The sequence below is a fragment of the Scardinius erythrophthalmus genome (genome assembly GCF_964197995.2).
Source record: "Scardinius erythrophthalmus genome assembly, chromosome: 5".
Taxonomy (NCBI): Eukaryota; Metazoa; Chordata; class Actinopteri; order Cypriniformes; family Leuciscidae; genus Scardinius; species Scardinius erythrophthalmus.
The window spans coordinates 28,964,655-28,981,028 of record NC_138225.1 but is presented as its reverse complement, the minus strand read 5'-3'; positions in this window follow the sequence as shown (position 1 = coordinate 28,981,028).

Sequence of the window (16,374 nt, the reverse complement as noted above, 5' to 3'; positions counted from 1 at the left end):
TTCATGGGTAACACAGGCTCACTGGAAAAACGTACCTGTGGCAACATTTTTGCAAAACGCAAAATACGTACTACCAATACATACACATCATTGCAATTTCCAACAGAAATGAACACATTTATTTGAACATGCATTACATTGAGTTTAAAACCTTGATATGACTAATGTGTGTACAATGAGGTAAAGTTCATTTGTAAATTTACTTATTGCTCAATATGTATATCTTTGGGTATGTATCTGTATTTACATTCACTTTTACGTTTACGTCACTTCGCCAAAAAATGAGACATAGTATATTTATGTAACGATTAAGGGTTTCTCAGAAAATAATTAACGGATACAAAGACAGTCCAGCAATGTCAATAATTCAAGGTAGGACAGGAACAGGAAATTGTGTTTGAGTATGTGCAGATTCTTTTGCATGTGACTGCTGCAAATGTTCACTGACATGCAACAGAACTTTGTACAAGTGTACGTTATTTATGATCCTTCAACAAAACATTTAGAAAAAGTAAAAAAATATAATGCTTGTGCAGAAATGTAATATAGATTATTATTAGCAAAATGAATAATCAAAACTTCAACAATCATAACCTAAATATGCAATAATTAACATTAATAGGCTAATGCTCTGTTCACCCATGCAGGTGAAACACTGTGTTCATCATGACAATTTTTACTTATCAAAATAATTTGTTGTTAATGGATAGACTGGGCTACACTAGTTATTTACTGTATTTATCCTCTCAATACTCTCAATAAATTACCATCATATCTTGTTCCTTTCTTCAGTGGAACTTCAGATGTTTTGTAGAAGCTGCTCTTTTACATACAATAAAAATGTGTAAAGGGATGGAGGATTTCAAACTTCAAAAATAAGCATAGTATCATAAAATTAGTTGATTGCCACTCATGTAGTCTACTAAGTTTTGATTCTTATAAAATCATAGTTTTGTGTGAAGAAGAGACCTAAATTTATGATGTTATTTGCTGAAGCATAGATAAGATATTATAAGAATAAGCTATTTGTTATTCACAAAAAATTCGAAATCTGAAAACAGTGGAACTTACACAGCTAGGGTTGTAAAATATCAATAAAAATTACAGAAAAAAATTGAACTTGCAAGACTTTATAAGCACAATCTCATGTACAATGTGGGAAACACCATATTAACCATATCACAGAATTAGGTGATTAAGTCTGTGGTTTATTATTTTTATTGTTGTCAAACGTGATGTTTAACTGAACCATATTCACTGCTCCATTTTGTGCCTGAGGGCAATGGGTTGCTAACATATGACGCTCGTCCACTGAGCTTTATCTCTTTGTATCAAAAGACATAAGTGCTGCAAGTTATCGCTACAATGCAAAATAATGGTACTTTTTAAGCAACCATGTAATCCTACTATCTTATAATGTCATGATGAACAAAGAATCATGATGTTCTTCATATGTCATAGCAAACTTTCTTGCTTCAAAACAAAAGTTTATTGTTATTTTTGCATGTCTGGAGTGTATGTGCTGTACTTTTTGTATTACACAGTCTGCTCAATCAATATTTATTTATCATAAGCTGAGCAAACAATATAAGCAAACAGTGGCTTTCTGTATAAACTATAGGCATAGAACAAACTTTCGTCTTTAGACACGTAAAAGCAGGGCACATTCAGTTTATCCACTTAGATTTTAAAAACACCTATGTAGCATGGTCATTGAAAAAGAAAAATTAGCAGACTATTTCGGTCAGATTCCTTTCCCAGTTAGGACATTGAGCAAAGCGTGTAGGCTACTGCTTATATCACCACAAGGATGAAATGACAATGCCCATACCAATGCCCAATGGTTTCTGTTAGGTGTTACAGTTTTTTAAAACTGCTTATAGACAGTTTCTGAAACTTTGGCCCTGTTACAGGACAGCAGGGACGAGGAGAGGCAAGAATCCAACTGCAGAAATTAATGCAATTTATTCACAAAACAAAGGTAATCCACATTGAAAATCCAAACCAAGAACTGGAACAAAATCTAAGGAACAAGAACGCAACAGCTTCACAAATACATGCAAAGATAACGACCGTCAAATGACAACTGAATCACGGGGGTATAAATATACAGAGAAACAATGGCTAAGGAACAACAGGTGAGAACATATCAGAGTAACTATGGAGACAAACATGGTCAACTACAGAAACTAACAAGGGACAGAACAAACAGGAAATGAACAAAGGAAGAGAACACAAACATTTGGGAACAGAGAATACTCTTCAACATAAAAGTCCATACAAACAAAAGTCACACCACCAGGATCATGAGAGGCTCCATTTCTCTAAACACAAAACCACTAAACACGCACATAACATGCAAAATGTCACACATCTCTTGCAAAAGCAGACATTTCACTCAAAACTTTTTAAACTAAATGTGTTTTTGCATATCTCCACACACAAACCATTAAATGATTAGCCATATACACAACAAACTAAACACGGATGTGCAAAATGTGAAACACTTCTATCTTGTGTCATCTTCAGTGTGGATTGGAGTGCACGGGAGTTTGTCATAGCACTCACATGTACATGTATATGCACAAATACACTGGATATGCACAAATGTTGTACAATTGATGAACTTTACAGTTATTGAACTGAACTGACATGAGCTGAATAATGACACTATTGGCTTGTTAGAGCTGCTTTACAGCAGAATTTGAATTGGTTATTATTGTGAATCTGCTTTGAAAAAATCTCGATTGTATAAAGTGCTATAGAAATAAAGGTGACTTGACTTTGTGTGCATTCAGTATATATTTACAAAATAAACATAAATGCAAGGGTAAAAAATGTATTTGTTTCTCAAAACACTGAGTTTTGATTTCTAAGTGATCGATTTATGTATTAAGTTAAGTATTTATGTTAAGTATTTTCACACACATTTGGGTGTAGGTAATTGGTAAATGAGTGTGGCATTTAAATGGTAGTGTTTTACAAATGAAACACAAGAGCTGTTCGTTTTAATGTAGAGAACTGTGTTTAAGTTTGTTTTACAAGTACAGTGTAAAGCAGAAAATGTGCTTGCAGTTTTGCGGACTTGGTCTGAAGATTAGGTACATGAGTGAATGGTTTCACTGAGTGGGAACTAAAAACTACCACTTTTAGTGTGTAAGCAAAAAAAAAAAAAAACTCAAAATAATGTTGCATAACAAATATCTCACAAGGGTCAGCACTTTCTCCCGAATCATTATAGAATTCAACAGATCCCAAACTATTCATTTTACATATTTACATTTCAACAGTGTTTTCAGTAACTTCATGTTTGTAAAAAATTATGCTTGCATGCTTTCGTGTGAGAATGTAATCAAGATATGCACGATTGCTGTCTGCATGCCATCATTGTTTACTCTTGCTGATTCAAGGGCTCTCTAACCAACATCTCAGTGATCAATCGGCAGTCGTGACTCCCAGTTGTGGTTATATTCAACCAGCCTCATTTGTCATAAAGAAATGCAGGTTGAATAGCACAGTAGATAAAAAAAAAATGTTTCATGGTGATGTGAAATACTTAAATAACCATACTAAAACTATAAACTTGAGACTATTATTTAGCTGTAATCTCTTGGACCTTCTCGAGGTTGAAACCGCTTACCATAAAACCACATCCCCTAAGCATCTGACTAGCTGTAGATTGTTTTCAGCATTAACATAATTTGAAAGAACTAAAAAGAAAAAAAAAAATTCTTTCTAATTTATAATACTTTCTTTTGATTTTTACATTATTCTGCTTGTAAATAATTGTGTGTAACAAAGGTCTAGCACTTTCAAACACATGGCTTAACCTTAACTATAGATTCCGCTGTCAGTGTAAAACTGCCCTTTTCAATAAGTCTGTTTCTGAAATTCCTAAAACATATACCTCACCTACAGTACTGGTGTTAAATTATAAGAATCATGATCTATCAGATCATGAGTGAATAAAAAAATTATTTGTATACATTTCACACCCTGCAAGCTTCAGCAATTACAGTCTGAGCTTAGACGGAAGTAAAATGTACCTCCCAAAGACCACAGCTCACACGCTGCTGCTGCACTTCTGAAAAATGGCATGTAAAAAAAGTGACCTTATGTCCTGGATATTAAGGCTGCTTATTCTTGATGTTACATGTAGATATGGTAAGATGAACGATTTATATATGTATATCATTGGATTTCTCAATACATTTGATTATTTCCTTAATACTGATCCAAACGACAATAAAATAATTAAATGTGCATTTTGAGCACTGCAATGTAACTTATTGATATTTCAAAAATATTAACTTTATTTTTCAATACTGATGCTATAAATTGATGTGGTTTTCACAGGTTTGTCAGGGAGATCTAATAACCAATGTCAGTTTATCCACTGAGCTTTAATCTGAAGTCCTGCTTCCCTGTTCCTTTGAATCAGACCTCTTGAAATCAAGCCAGTCCTGAAAAATAATCTGCATTTGTATCCTATCTCTAACCTCATTCATTACAGCACATTTCCTTATATATCTATTAAAATGTTTGGCTTACTGTAGAACATATTAGCAATGTGAAACTAGTGCATTATCACATTTAAAGAGATGACCTTTGAAGATTTAATATTTACATTATTTGTGTAAATTTAATTTTTAAAGTTTTTATTTTTTTATTAATATTTAAAAGGTATCTTGATTGTCTGCATAAATCTTGTTTTGTCAGATTTGAGGTTATACAATTCTAACCAATTTTTTATTAACTAAATTCATATTATATTTAAAATATGTAATATATCAGATTTGTGCTAAAAAATTGCAAATTTACATCTTTCATCGCAGCATTTATGTTCACTGTGCTCTAGACCAGAATTGGTTGCTCAGAATTGTGGCGATTATGACCTCTGGTGGTGGTTTCCATGAACACATCAATGTGACCTTTAATTAATTTTTGTGGATGTCACAACACCTATGAACACATCAATAGGTGGATGGATTTAAGTTTGCCAAGTTACTACTGTTGATAAAGGGGGCAGTAAGCAAAAGGTAGCCTATTGCATGTTTGATTTCTTTTTCTCTTTTTTTCACATCTCTTTACTAGGCCTATTGGTAGTGGTACAGTATCATCCATGTTAGATTTTCAAACTTATAAACGTCAAACCAAAATGACTGTCTTATGTGAATATCTTTGGACCCTGGGATGATCCAGTTGCATTTGGAACCATGATGGCCACACAGATGGAAAGGGAAATATTTTTAAAAACAATTTGGATTCTTCAAGTGTACGACTGTACTGACAGCACAAACATTTAAAGGACTAGAACAACCTCTTATTCACAAAATGTGTTTCCAATCACAGAGATAAGGTGCTGTTTAGCCTTGCAGTGTCCAGAAGGGATGATTTAAATTAATTTGTCACTACAGAACATGTGGAAGACAAAACCGATACAGGACTTGTATTCTGGATTAGGGACAGTATTAAAGGTGCGTTAAATCAATTTATTTTAATATTATTAATTATTGCACGTAAATTTTGATGTTGCTTTTATTTAGTTTAGTTAAAATAGTTATCTTAATTTTGTTCTTGAGATGAAAAAATCAAACTGCATTTTATGAATTTGTAATAGGCAGTTGTTTCTCCCATTTTAAAAATAACAGGCCTATTACCAAACATTATTTTCTTTCGATCTAGTTCAAAAAAGTAGTTTCTTCATAACTTTCCCGCAAGCGGATCTATGGGCTGGCATAGACTTACAGAGCGGAATAATAATAATAATAAATATAGCTGCAAGCAGCAATTATCAGGGCCAAGCACAAGAAGACGACAAGACATGCCAACATGGCTGGGATTGTCAGACCAACTGCAGCAAAAAGCAATTAAAGACATTTAAATATGAATTCAGGCAAAATGGCTGAAAAATTATATATATTGACTAAAAATTATCACTTTCGACCAATAGGTGGCGTAGTTACAAAATTAATGTGATGTGGTCAGAATGAGGTGACAATGACAAACCTTAAAGTCCCCGTGAACCGGAAGTTGCAAACGACTTTTCTCCAGTGTTATGACATATTTCCAAGTGAAACGGAATATTGAACAGAGGGCAGGGTTTTACTCTAGCGCTCCTCCTCTCCATCTCTGCTCAGACTAACGGTTTGAGGGGAGTGGTTAAGCGTATTCAAACCAAGCCGTTAAGCCTACGTCATCAGAAAAAGACGCCATTCCAGACCCGGAAGTAACTTTTCAGATTTTGATTAAAGACAGAGAGCTGAGTCCCAATTCGCATACTATCCGTCCTAAATAGTATGCGAAACTAGAATTAGTACGTCCCAAATCGTAGCATGTTGAAATGAGTAATCCAAAGATACCCGGATGGTCTACTATTTCCGGTTAGAATTCGAAGTGCAGATCAATGCACACTCAAACGGCTAATATTGCCCACAACCCATTGCGTGCGGGAGGGAGGAGCTTTGCGGTGATGATGGTGATGTAAACCTGGCAGTCGGATGCAGCAAAGTCCTTTTAGGCAAGTCGTGCCACTCGGCCGCCATCTTGGCAACGCCTCCGGGCAGCTATTTCGGACTAACAAGACCAGGCTCCTATCTAAATGAATGGGCAGAGAGTCAGAACTGCACTTTCACTGGTCACTGGGACATAAAAACTGCATGTATAGAAACAGCAGTAAAATATGATAAAAATCGCTGAAAAAGTTTGATGACTTTGCCCCAAAATAAGGTTTAAAATGCCTTTTCCCCCACAGGTTATACCTTTACTACGCATGCGCAAGGGTTCACGTTCAGGACACCAAACTTCATTTACGTCTCTATCCAGAATGCCGGTGTTGTGCCAAGCACTTAAGCAATTATATGTATTTAAATGTCTGAAACCTAAAATAAACATTATGTGGTTAAAACACTGAACAGTTGTGATAGAGCCTATGACAAGCGCTGAGCGCGTCCGTCTTTGGCTCAGCGGCAGCCACAGCGCGAAAGCACAGGTTGAATATGGCAGTTATGTCACGTCACTGTACATTCGCTCCTTAGTGGTCAGCTGCTGACTGTTAAAAGCAGATGATTGGCTTTCCAGCGGGAGGGGCGGGACATGTGCATACAACCGCCATCTTTGCCGTTACGGGTTTTCCTTATATAGTTGTATTGAGGATTGAGGAAGTGGCATGTCTCATATAAATTGTCTCTGGATGCAGCAACGGAGATGCGCCCTCAGTTTTTAAGTGTAAGAATTAAAATGTTTAACCCTAATTAAAGTTATATTTTATTGTCTCGTAATATTAATGGGTTTATGTTGTGCCAAAAAAGTACCGTGTTTATCTTGTAGGGTCCGATGAAGATAACGAGCGCCTCATTGCAGGCTACAAAACAATAAATAAAAAGGCTCTAGTACAGTGTCATGCAAGTGTCTTTTTTTAATGTATTTCTTTTGATGTTTCTGTCTGACTTATTTGTAGTAATACTGTGGCTGTACATATGTTAACTTTATCAGTCCAATCAAAAGAAACATGGTTACTACACTTTTACTATAGTAAAAGCATGGTTCATTTTCATCGGGGTATTTTTAAGTATTATACATAAGTATAAGATTAAGTATAAAATACGTCAAACAATAGTTACACTATAAACTTTAAATATTTTAACTCAGAAAATAAGTAGCGCTAGCTTTCGTTACACACATTTGCACATGAACGTCAGAACCAGCCGCCTCACAAACGACCTGCGTTTGGTTGATCTACGACGACGCCCTACTTCACTCCTCAATTTGGTAAACACGTTGTAAATGTATTGTGGAAAAAAGATGGGAATAGTAGCTAAATAAAATTATATTCTCTTGGTCGGCGTTGCGTCACAAATCATATGACCTGCGTAGCAACAAGCCGCGAAGGGTAAAACAAACCGATGGCAAAGCCCGAGGCAAATCAAAAAGGTATCTATTCACGGAAGTTTTGCTGTGGACTATGTCAATTATGGATACTAACGGACTACTTTGTATTAATGATGAATGGTCTTTGTATGCGAATGTATATTGGTGGTGAGAAGTGAATGTAATAAAACACTCATGTAATTAAGCGATTTGTGACTAACTACCTGTGAAAGGCGCTATATGAATACAGATCTTCTATTACAAAATGTCTTATCAACAGTCTCCTAGCGTCTGTAAAAAAAAAAAAAATATTGCATCACATTAAGTGTATTTTGATTGTCAAAACATTTTAGTAACTAATCTGAATTTTATTAGGTTTAGTGACAACATGTTACAATGTTTACATGGCACAATTTCTGGTAAGCTTAGCTAACGTTACGCTTTTTTATTATTTCAATTCAATTATTGGGATTTGATTTAATATTGACTCATTTGGATAAATATTAGGTAGGCTACGCAAGATAGGCATTAATTTTTCTCAAGAAAAAAACAACTCGCCATCAGCTGGCAGTATTATTCATATTTAGCAAAATACTCCCTATAGCTCTTTTTTTCTAGCCAACTAACGTTACGTGCCATATCCATATTATGGTCATCAAATGGATTTCCTGAGGTAAATGCAATGTGACATTCTCCAGCTGTTTTACTGACCCCTTTGTTTGATTGATTGGTCGATATGATGAAATATACATTTCGGTAAGTTGTAAGGTATCTTTCAACATTGTTCATTCGTGTTTATTTACTGTCAGCTAGTAGAGAAGATCGGTTGGTTCACGTGCCGCTAGGGATCTGTCGCGTCCTTATTTAACGTTACTGTCTATGGTCGCGTCACATTTACAAGCGCCAAAACGCTATTTGTTGTCTGAATTTCGTAATAAAAGTGACAGATCTGATAGTTGAGATTGTTGTTGTTGCAACCAACACCACAACAGTTTTTCGGCATGATTTGCAACCAAAGGAAAAGAGTTAGGTACTCGTTTGTCTTCCGCTTCGTGTGTTGCTTAAAGTCCCCATGAAATCAAAATTGACCCTATTTACTTTGTTAGCGCATATTACTAGTCTTGTGGTGAACAATTAATCCGTGCAAGAAAATATTTAAAAAAAAAAATTTTTACCATGGTAGGCTAATCTTTAATCAAAATCTGAAAATGCCCCTCCCCTCTGCATTGGAGGACCTTCTCTGATGACGTAGGTTTGAGGAATTGGTTTGGGCCAGAGCCATAGAGAGAAAGAGTTGCGACACTCTTTGATGTCGCCGCTATGGCTGTCACGTGGTTCATGTAAGCCCCAATAGTTCTAAAACATACGCTGGCTGTCATGCTCTTCTATGGGACAGACAGCAGCGATTGCATTATTGAACGGTAAATATAAAATAAAACACACCCCAAGTACTTTTTCAGCTGTTATTGCATTTTGTTAATGTCAGTTTTGCATTTGGAGACAAGTTTTAGGCTATATTTTTGGAGGGAAAAGCTTAGTGTTCATGTTCGCATGTCTTTAGTGGCTCTAACTTAACTTTTCCATATCATTCATCTGATGATGGACGTCTCATGATATTTATTTTAGCACAACTGGGCTGTATTAGGCTATTGATTCCCGTGATTTTGCTTATAAATTTTGATTCAGCCATTAGCCTACCTTCGTGATCACGCAAAGAGGTCTGTCGTGGCGGTCCGTTCAGAGTTCGCTCAAGCTAGCTCACTTCTTCTGATGAAAGTGGCCACCCCAGGACCACAACGTGAAACATTATCATGTTAAGACTAAGAATATTATTTTAATATTAAGCCATACACATTATCAAAACTATAACAGATTAAAAACGAATTTATAAGCATTGCTGATACAAATGAAGGTTTTCAAATAAACTATTTTTATTAAACAATGACAGACAACAAAAATGTGTGCTTGTGTGAACAAGAAAAACAAAAATCAGGGGCAGGTGATCCATGAAACAGACAGGACTGGTGATGGCCATAACAATCCTAGAGGTCCAGCATTGTTCTCACAAGCCGCTTCACTCAAGACAATAAAACATAATGAAAAGTTAGTATATCCCCAAAAAAATAAATTAAATAAAAGTTGCTATAAAGGTGGCAGCGATTCATTACCGAACTCTTAACTGACGTTAGCTAAGTTAGCAGGCAGTGCTTGAAAATTGGTTGAAACAACTAACATAAAATATAAATAATTACGCTGTGCATGTACAAATGAAGACCAGTATAAGCATCACAAAGGGCCTCTGATACAAAATAGACAGTTGACAATTCAAAAGAGGTCGATATTTCAACAACTTAACTCTGGAACAACTCGACGCGCAGCAATGTAAGTGAATGGGGTCCAACGCCAAAATGACAGTGTTTAGAACTATTCCGATCTTCAAATCCCGGAAGTAGGCGGTTAAAAGCCCCGCCATTGTTTACAACGGAGGTCTATGGGAGTGTCGCAACTCTTTCTCTCTATGGCTCTGGTTTGGGCAACGCTTAACCACTCCCCTCAAACCGTTAGTCTGTTATGAGCAGAGATGGAGAGGAGGAGCGCTAGAGTAAAACCCACCCTCTGTTCAATATTCCTTTTCACTGGGAAATACGTCATAACACTGGAGAAAAGTCGTTTGCAACTTCCGGTTCACGGGGACTTTAAATGGCGGGCGCTTGTTTGTTTTACCCTTCGCCGTGGTTGCTATGCGTGCGCAGTGCATTATGGGAGCACAAGTCCCGGATGTCCGACCTCGAGAATCGGATATATAAGAATGATGAAATGTTAAATGTTTTGTTAACAGTCGAGGTGTGCGTAACTAGGCAACCACGTTCAAGTTCACGTTGCATGACGTCATCGAAGTATGTCCCAGAACGTGCATACTTTTTTTGCTACACACTCAAAAGTATGTACTTTTTCATCACAAAAAAAGTACATACTTTTAGGTCGTAGTATAAGTAGGCGAATTGGGACTCAGCAAGAATGTCTAATATGGCGAGAAGTTTCACTCTCACTACACTTCCGGCTTCTGAACTGGTTGCAGTTCCACTCTGATTCCATATGAGGGCGCTCACAGGACGAGTGCAGAATGAATGGAGGTCAATGGTGGTATACCCCTCAAAATACACTTTTCTCAGGATATAATTTTTTGTCTAGTAATTTGAATGTTGTATTTGAAAGGAGATGCAAAGAAATTACACATTGCTGGGTGTTAGATTTTTTAGAGTCACTTATTTGCTTATTTGCGTCAGAATGCTGACGTCATTAGCATAATGCTAGCGTGTTATGGGCAACAACAACTCAACCTGTAAGAAATCAAAACGACATAAGTACTCGTTCATTCAACTTTCGACCTAAAACTCATGTTGAACTTGCAAAATCTACAATCAGATCTGAGATTTCTCAATGGCAATTGGGTGAAAGAGACAAATTTAGCCGTCTAGCCCCATTGACTCCCATTCATTTTGCACTCATGGCGATCGCCGCCAGTGGAACTCTGGGGGTAAAATTCGGTACAATAGGGCTTAATAGGGAGTGGGCAGGCTCTCCGTAGACGGGCTCTGTTAAAGATTACCATGGTAAAAAAAAAATAAAAAATTATATTTACTTGCACGGATTAATTGTTCACCACAAGACTAGTAATATGCGCTAACAAAGTAAATAGGATCAATTTTGATTTCATGGGGACTTTAAGACCAGTGGCATTACAATAGGCAGATTTATTCAAAAGTTATAAGCATTTTTGGAAATTTTGTTTTAACTTTTTTACCACATGGTAGCGCTACCCTGAAACTTTTTGAGTACCTTCAAGGCATGGTGCCGATGACTCATACTGAGTTTCATAACGATACGCTAATGCGTTCATAAAGTATAGGATTTTATATCACAGTACTGTATTGAAGTCCATGGGAATTTCATGGTTTGTTCTATTATAGCGCCGCCAAGAGGCTCAATCCCACCATTTTTTTCATGTGTCCTCAGAGTGAGCCTATACATCTGCGTGTCAATTTTGGTGAAAATATCTCAATTCGCTTCGGAGTTATAGACATTTATATGAAAAAAAAAAACACGTAAAAAATGACTGACACCTGACTTTGATTGGATTTTACTACCCCTTATCATCAATATTTTCTCATTTGGGCATTAGCGTATAGCCAACGACCTATGTTTTCAAACTTCTGACGGTGGTTTGTCTCGATTGGTCTAACGGTTTTGAAGATATTGGCAAATTTTTTAAGCGCTTAATCACAACGCTACACAAACCGTAAGGCAAAACCTAGCATGTTTGGTATCGTTGGACTCGGCAAGGAAACTTGACTCCCGTGAAAATTAGTCAACCACAGCCAGAGTTATAAGCATTTGGAAATTTTATTTTACCACTAGGTGGCGCTGGTTCGAAACTTCTCGGGCTCCTTCAGGGCATCGTGCTGATGACCCATACCAAGTTTTGTAACAATCCGTCCGGTCAATTTTAACATTGAGCTCATTTTTTTGTAAATGTGGAGTGCTGTCAGTACAGAGAACAACGACAAAAATCGGTGTTGCCTACACCATGTTATCCTCTTTTTAAAATTTGCACCCTGTTGACTTCAATGGGGCAAGTTTTAAACCTGCTTTTAGCCTCTTAACATCCTTGATGTGTCATTACAAGTGCACAGCTAATGTGAGTGATTCCTTCAGAGTGATCACGGGTGAATCTGACTGCAGTAGATGTGAAAGATATTAATAAAAATGATGTTAATTCAGCCAGCGCACATACCTGTATTTTCTTCCTGTTTTCGAAGTCCACAGTAGTCGATTGTCGAGTTCATGCGTGTGATAACCTATGCGCGTGAACTCGACAATCGACTACTGTGGACTTCAACCGAAAACAGGAAGAAAATACAGGTATTAGCGCTGGCTGAATTGACCGTTCGCAAAAGCCACGCCCCCTAGTTATCGTTACTACGCCCGCTTTGTTGAGCTCCATACCTATTGGTATAAGTGATTGGTTTTGGAGTAATGCAGCAGACATATCCTCCGGGGCACGACAGAAAGGGCTGCAATCTAGTTTAGGTTACAAAGATTCAGGCTGAGTCCCAATTCGCCTACTTATACTACGACCTAAAAGTATGTACTTTTTTTGTGATGAAAAAGTACATACTTTTGAGTGTGTAGCAAAAAAGTATGCACGTTCTGGGACATACTTCGATGACGTCATGCAACGTGAACTTGAACGTGGTTGCCTAGTTACGTACACCGCGACTGTTAACAAAACATTTAACATTTCATTCATTCTTATATATCCAATATAATTTTATTTACTATTCCCATCTTTTTTTCCACAATACATTTACTATGTGTTGTAGATGTGTGTAACGAAAGCTAGCGCTACTTATTTTCTGAGTTAAAATATTTAAAGTTTATAGTGTAACTATTGTTTAACGTATTTTATACTTAATCTTATACTTATACCGATGAAAATGAACCATGCTTTTACTATAGTAAAAGTGTAGTAACCATGTTTCTTTGGTTGTACTGATAAAGTTAACATATGTACAGCCACAGTATTACTACAAATAAGTCAGACAGAAACATCAAAAGAAATACATAAAAAAAGACACTTGCATGACACTGTACTAGAGCCTTTTTATTTATTGTTTTGTAGCCTGCAATGAGGCGCTCAGTATCTTCATCGGACCCTACAAGATAAACACGGTACTTTTTTGGCACAACATAAACCCATTAATATTACGAGACAATAAAATATAACTTTAATTAGGGTTAAACATTTGAATTCTTACCATTAAAAACTGAGGGCGCATCTCCGTTGCTGCATGCGACTGCCAGGTTTACATCACCATCATCACCGCAAAACTCCTCCCTCCCGCACGCAATGGGTTGTGGGCAATATTAGCCGTTAGAGTGTGCATTGATCTGCACCAAAGAGTATAGAAGCCCTATACTCTTTGTCTGCACTTCGAATTCTAACCGGAAATAGTAGACCATCCGGGTATCTTTGGAATACTCATTTCAACATGCTACGATTTGGGACGTACTAATTCTAGCTTCGCATACTATTTAGGACGGATAGTATGCGAATTGGGACTCAGCACCTGTTCTATCAGAGGTATGACAGGTTAGCTATGCTAGCTAAGCAAAGGATGACGACCAGCCCAAACAATTAACGTTAGCCTACAGTTTCCCCACCTCTCAAGTTTAACCTTTCATCATCGCATATATTCTGTCTTTAAACATTTCAGACTGCACTCGCTCGCTCGCGTCCTATTAGCTTAGGACGCGCGAATGGAAGAATGTTCAAGCGTCGAACGCTCTATTCGCGTTTAGTGTGAACGCAGCATAATGAACAGGCTCCGATGTCAAGATTGCCTGGAATGTGTGTGTGTGTGTGTCAGAGAGAGAGAGAAAGGCACGGGCGCGATCGAACAGTGGAAATATAAAAACATACTCCGTAATTTTATTCATACAGGACATTAAAACTGCAAGGTGTTTTAAGAGTAAGAGTACTTAAACTACTTATTGATAATTGATATGCTAAGTTAGCTCGCTAGCTTCACTTAACGTTACCTTAGAGCAGACATACATGCTTATTCATCTTCGAGGCATTCAGTCTCCCACACTGCTTAATCCATTGATTGTCGGCATTTTTCCGCTTGGGTCTTGGGCTTTGGAAAGGCAAAAAAACGACCCCTCCCTCTAAACTTTTGGGGTACCTGATGTCAGACTTGCAGGTGCCATAGGCGCATCGTTTTACAATCTTGCTGAAATCGCAATGTTTGACGGAGGTCCTTCTCCTTAGTTACAGTTGCTGAGCTAGGATTGGACGAGGGCCGTTCGAGGGCGGGGTTTTGCGAACGGTCAAATCAGAGCCATAGAGAGAGAGAGTTGCGACAACGGAAGTTCAAAATGCTTAGTTGTCACGTGATTCGTGTAGACCTCAGATAGTTCCAGGAAGTGCTTCGGAATCAACTAGCATGCTTTAAAACACAATTTTATTTGATTCAGATGTACTGATAATATACAATCTTATTCTTTAAACGTCTTACCTTTTAAAAGTGCATCACAAACGGTCTGTTCTACCGCGCTGTTGTTACTTCCGGGAACTATTGAGAGGCTCTACGAGCCGCCATTGCTGTAAAAAAAGCGTTCCATTGTTGTCAATGGAGTTGTCGCAACTCTCTCTCTATATGGCTCTGGGTCAAATTGACATCATTTTTATTCATATCTTTCACATCTACTGCAGTCAGATCCACGCCTTGGTTTTTTCCGGAAAGACTCGGTACAGCCTATCTTTCTTTTATAAATATAATAAAACTAAAGACTTTTTGGAGATATGAAGGATGCAATACTACTCTATAGGTACTCAAGATTAACATGAGATTGACTGAAACTGAGTGTTTCACCCCCCCTTTAAGAAGCTCAAAGTTCAAAGCAAAGGGAGATATTTTCTTTTAAAGAAATTGTTTTTTAAGGACTACAACAAACACCCGAGTTAGTGACATCACTAACCCTAACATTTACATAAACCCCGCCCCCGGGAACGAGATTTATAGATTATCATAACAGAATATGCTAATCAATGACTAGAAGATAACTACACATAAGCTACATAAATTCATAAACTAACTATTCAGAAATGTTGTCACTTCTTCTTGAGGCTCTCCATCACTGTCTAACTCCGGTTTGAACATAAAAGTTTTTTAAATGTTCAGTTTGTGTCTGTGTGAGGTAATTGAAGCTGCAAACACACAAGAGCTCTTGAAGCTCCGCCCTCTGGGCCGGGAGCAGGGACACACACAAAAACGGTGCGTTTTTGCTCACCCTCAAAAAGTAACAATTTTAACATGCTATGTACAAATATCTGTGGGGTATTTTGAGCTAAAACTTCACATACACACTCTGGGGACATCAAAGACTTATTTTACATCTTGTGAAAAGGGCATTATACCACCACTTTAATATCTTCATCTGCGAGGCCACTCGAGGTCAGTAGGCTAATGCCATTCTTAATATTCCACCAATCACAGCTGACAGACACAAATTATGTTTCTTATGTACCTCCACAACCAATTTGCCCTTTAACTATCACCATCAGTCCTTTTAACTTATATTGAATATAATTTAACACTGTTATTAATATACTTCATTAAATTAAAAATCGAAATATATACGTGAAGAATAATAGATTCTGAGTAGATTCTCTCTCAGTATTTTTTTCTCATTTAAAAGTATTTACTCCTGAATAAAATTAATACTTGAAGCAAAATACCTGAGTATAAAGTAATGTGAATTATAATAATAAAAATTTTCAGCCATGTAAAAAGCATATACTTGTGCGTCTTTTTAAAAGCTTGAGTTCAAATTCAAATATCCATCTTAATACAAATCAAGTGGCTTTGTGTAATAGTGAAGATTAAGTATGCATGCACACACCATGAGCATATTGTCTTGAGGCGGAGTAGGTAGAGC